We start from the raw sequence: 5,000 nt of genomic DNA, 5'->3' as shown, positions 1-5,000 counted from the left end.
AGTGGAATGGGGGTATTTTATTCAAAATGGAACTTTTTGCAGTTTTCCTTCATTTTGTATTTAATTATGAGGTTCAAATACTTCATTTTGGTGACTTTATACACTAATTGAGCTGGATTAGCTTGTCTGCTGGTATCTTAACACACTTCTTTAATACACTGATAATATTTACTAAAATGTTTTCAAATTGCTTACCAAGTATAAGAACCCTGTTTGGCAGTCTTGAACATATGTTCAATATTCTGCGATAATGGCGCTGCTGTCTGCTTTCTCTTCCGTCTCTCCTGCTCTTTTCGCGCCATAATCACTATCCAACCGGATGTCGTTGGCCTCACTGATTTAGCGCGGGAAAGTTTGACGTTCGACATTCGGTTTGGCAGATGTAAGGGACCGTCTGAAAACTCCCCTCACTACACTAAAACATAAGAGCTGTCCACTCATTCAATTCATGTGCAAGTTATACATGAACAAAACACTGTAAAAGACATTTTCACATTCAGAATGTTCGTATAACATCCCAGAGGACAGACAGACACACTACAGGTGAGATTATTACAGTAGGATCAATTATATAAGTACAGTAATCAATTTTAGAGGATAGAAGGACTTAATCACTAAAATAAAAAATATAAAACATCTATGTTTTAATGTAGTGAATGGAGTTTTTAGACGGTCCCTTACACCTGCCAACCCGAATGTCTGACTAACTTTCCCGCACTCACAGATTTTGCTATGAGTCCATAACATCAGTGTCTGCATGTAACTCCTGTAAAGGATGATATTAATGAATAAATACAAAAACTGACTTAAATTCTGGACTACAGGCCTGCGCACACACACACAATAAATCTGCTGTTAGTGTAAATAGAGATTTAGAGCGTTTAGAAATGAGATGTATGTCTTATAAATAATTAATGTGAATGTCACATGAAAAAACAATGTCTATTAAAATGATTTGTGGGCATATACACATAACTTCAAATGTAAATGTTAGACTTTATTCCATATCATATGATGTTTGAGCCACAATATTAAAAACATCTCATAACTGTTTGTTTATAAAGGTTATTGTGTGTTTGTGTAAACTAGCAGTATTATATGTTAATAATATAAAGGTTTATCCATCTTAATTCAGATCAACAGTTGGTGATCAACTATATGCATGAGAAAGAAATCTGTTGAGGATGAGGAGTTAAATACTCGTTCTTGAGCGGATGACGACTTCCTCTTGATTAAAGACTTGAGACAGTTTGTGTAGAGAGAGACGATTAGAGTTTAAATCTGTAAGTCTGTTAGCGGAGGACATCATGACCTTACCACAACACTGACTGTGTCTGATCATAACACAAGAGTGCATTAAAGGAATGATTCACCCAAAAATGAACATTCTGTCATTTACTTTCCCTGGTGTCAGTCCAAACTCATTATAGTTTCAGTGGAGCACATAAGTGATCTTTACACTGCTGTTTTACATACATCGACAGATCGTCAGGTAAGAACGTGACAGGTCATATTCAGCCCCAAAATCAATGAAAATAATTCATAAATGTGAAAATATTTTTTGCATAAGCAGCTTACATTTAGGACTTTTTTTTGGCATTGCAACATTATTTTCAGGACACTTAAAGACATTTTACCCTCCAATTCCCAAGACGTTATAATTGAACAAAAGTGTTTTCGTTTTCCAGAACAAAAGTTGTTGGGGGGGTGTTTTCGTTTTAATGAACAAAAGTTGTTTGGGGGTGTTTTCGTTTTCCTGAACAAAAGTTGTTGGGGGGTGTTTTAGTTTTCCTGAACAAAAGTTGTTGGGGGGTGTTTTCGCTTTTCCTGAACAAAAGTTGTTTGGGGGGTGTTTTTGTTTTAATGAACAAAAGTTGTTGGGGGCTGTTTTCGTTTTCCTGAACAAAAGTTGTTGGGGGGTGTTTTCGCTTTTAATGAACAAAAGTTGTTGGGGGGTGTTTTCGTTTTCCTGAACAAAAGTTGTTGGGGGGTGTTTTCGCTTTTAATGAACAAAAGTTGTTGGGGGGTGTTTTCGCTTTTAATGAACAAAAGTTGTTGGGGGGTGTTTTCGCTTTAATGAACAAAAGTTGTTGGGGGCTGTTTTCGTTTTCCTGAACAAAAGTTGTTGGGGGGTGTTTTCGTTTTAATGAACAAAAGTTGTTGGGGGTGTTTTCGTTTTCCTGAACAAAAGTTGTTGGGGGTGTTTTCGCTTTCAAGAACAAAAGTTGTTGGGGGGTGTTTTCGTTTTAATGAACAAAAGTTGTTGGGGGGTGTTTTCGTTTTCCTGAACAAAAGTTGTTGGGGGTGTTTTCGCTTTTCCTGAACAAAAGTTGTTGGGGGTGTTTTCGTTTTCCTGAACAAAAGTTGTTGGGGGGTGTTTCGTTTTCCTGAACAAAAGTTGTTGTTGGGGGCGGTAGTTTTCCTGAACAAAAGTTGTTGGGGGGTGTTTTCCTTTCCTGAACAAAAGTTGTTGGGGGGTGTTTTCGCTTTTAATGAACAAAAGTTGTTGGGGGGTGTTTTCGCTTTTCCTGAACAAAAGTTGTTGGGTGGGTGTTTTTGTTTTCCTGAACAAAAGTTGTTGTTGGGGGGCGGGGGTAGTTTTCCTGAACAAAAGTTGTTGGGGGGTGTTTTCCTTTTCCTGAACAAAAGTTGTTGGCGGGGTGTTTTCGCTTTTCCTGAACAAAAGTTGTTGTTGGGGGGCGGGGGTAGTTTTCCTGAACAAAAGTTGTTGGGGGGTGTTTTCCTTTTCCTGAACAAAAGTTGTTGTTGGGGGGTGGGGGGTAGTTTTCCTGAACAAAAGTTGTTGGGGGGTGTTTTCGCTTTTCCTGAACAAAAGTTGTTGGGGGGCGGTAGTTTTCCTGAACAAAAGTTGTTGGGGGGTGTTTTCCTTTTCCTGAACAAAAGTTGTTGTTGGGGGCGGGGTGGGGGGTAGTTTTCCTGAACAAAAGTTGTTGGGGGGTGTTTTCGTTTTCCTGAACAAAAGTTGTTGGGGGGTGTTTTCGCTTTCATGAACAAAAGTTGTTGTTGGGGGGCGGGTAGTTTTCCTGAACAAAAGTTGTTGGGGGTGTTTTCGTTTTAATGAACAAAAGTTGTTGGGGGGTGTTTTCGCTTTTCATGAACAAAAGTTGTTGTTGGGGGGGCGGGGGGTAGTTTTCCTGAACAAAAGTTGTTGGGGGGTGTTTTCGCTTTTAATAAACAAAAGTTGTTGGGGGGTGTTTTCGCTTTTAATGAACAAAAGTTGTTGGGGGTGTTTTTGTTTTCCTAAACAAAAGTTGTTGGGGGGTGTTTTCGCTTTCATGAACAAAAGTTGTTGTTGGGGGGTGTTTTCGTTTTCCTGAACAAAAGTTGTTGTTGGGGGGGGGGCGGGTAGTTTTCCTGAACAAAAGTTGTTGGGGGGTGTTTTTGTAAAATCTCTTAACTCTTGTCAGTTTTGAGATCATTCATCACACTGGAGATAAAAGACTGAGTGCATCACACTGCATCACACGCTGCACATTTAGACCATAATGTAGTAGGTCATCCTGGTGTTCCATGCCAACAGAAAATCCTCATGCTGTGCACAATATACAAACAATATACAGCAATATAGAGTAGAATGTTACAGTGTGCCAAATGTAGCCGGTCCCTCAACAACCATATAATGAGCTCTGCTGCCAACATGTGGTAGACATGAGCACTCAACTAGCTTCATTTTAATGTCACATGACAGAAAAGAGTCATACCTGCAAACCTTTAGCACATGTAGAGCCTCACACAAATGGATGACCCGTCAACCACCATCTGGAATAAAGACAGCGTAACACACATTATCACAGCTTCAGCAATAAATAATGTACTTGTATCAAATGATTATACACACAGAGTTTTCCAGACTTTAGAGTGACATTTTGTTTATTAAATTTAGTAGCCATATTTGTTACAAGTTCTTGTTCATAAGAACAAGAACGTTTTTCCAACATTGCATTTTGGTTGCAGTTAGGTTACAGTGCAGTACAAACTTAAAATGTTCAAGGAAACCACTCCTAAATGTTAATAAATAACATAACCAAAACATAAAGTGTACTTTCTTTTTTCAGATAACAAAACAAATGATCAGTACCAAATTGCAGCTTTAATAAAAGTTACATTTTAGTCACAACTATATTAAATACAACCATAATAAACTTTTGAAAGCATGAGAATAAGCACCAACCTGTTTGGTTTTTGTTAAAGGGGCAGTTCACCTAAAAATGAAAATTCTGTCATCATTTACTCACCCTCATGCCATCCCAGATGTGTGACTTTCTTTCATCTGCAGAACACAAATTAAGTTTTTTAGATGAATATTTCAGCTCTGTCGGTCCATATAATGCAAGTGAATGGTGACCAGAACTTTGAAGCTACATAAAGCACATAAATGCAGCATAAAAGTAATCCATAAGACTCCAGTGGTTTAATCCATGTCTTCTGAAGTGATGTGATAGGTGTGGGTGAGAACAGATCAATTTACAAACAGTAATTTGTTACTCTAAATCTCCACTTTCACTTTCACATTCATTGTGCATATCACCACCTACTGGTCATGGAGGAGTATGTATAGTAAAAGCGTCTCGTGAATGAGTCCTGTCAGAGGCAGACTGCTACTATACAAGTGCAAAAGTGTGTGTGTGTACCTGTTCAGGTGAGTTATGATCAGATGTGAATGTTTATAATGAGATCACATGACTTTGATCAGCTCAGGTAGTGAACTACTGTGTTAAAGTTCACTCAAATATCCGCACTAGTGTGTTTATTCACACTTCCTCATGAGTATGCATACTATCCATGCACAATAAACCATTTCACTATAAAGCTTAAAATAAATTAAAGGTTTTAAATTTCTTTGAAGTTGCTGTGGTCCATCATTTATGTCGTTCCGTCCGCCAGGGGCCAGAAGACTGCCTCCGAACCATCCAGGGAGGTGCGGCTGTCGTCCATTGGAGGTTGGAGGCGTGGCCGAGGACCAAGCTACGGCGTATCGG

The sequence above is a fragment of the Xyrauchen texanus genome, chromosome 24, assembly GCF_025860055.1.
Source record: "Xyrauchen texanus isolate HMW12.3.18 chromosome 24, RBS_HiC_50CHRs, whole genome shotgun sequence".
In the NCBI taxonomy this organism is placed as follows: Eukaryota; Metazoa; Chordata; class Actinopteri; order Cypriniformes; family Catostomidae; genus Xyrauchen; species Xyrauchen texanus.
This window is presented reverse-complemented; position numbering follows the sequence as displayed.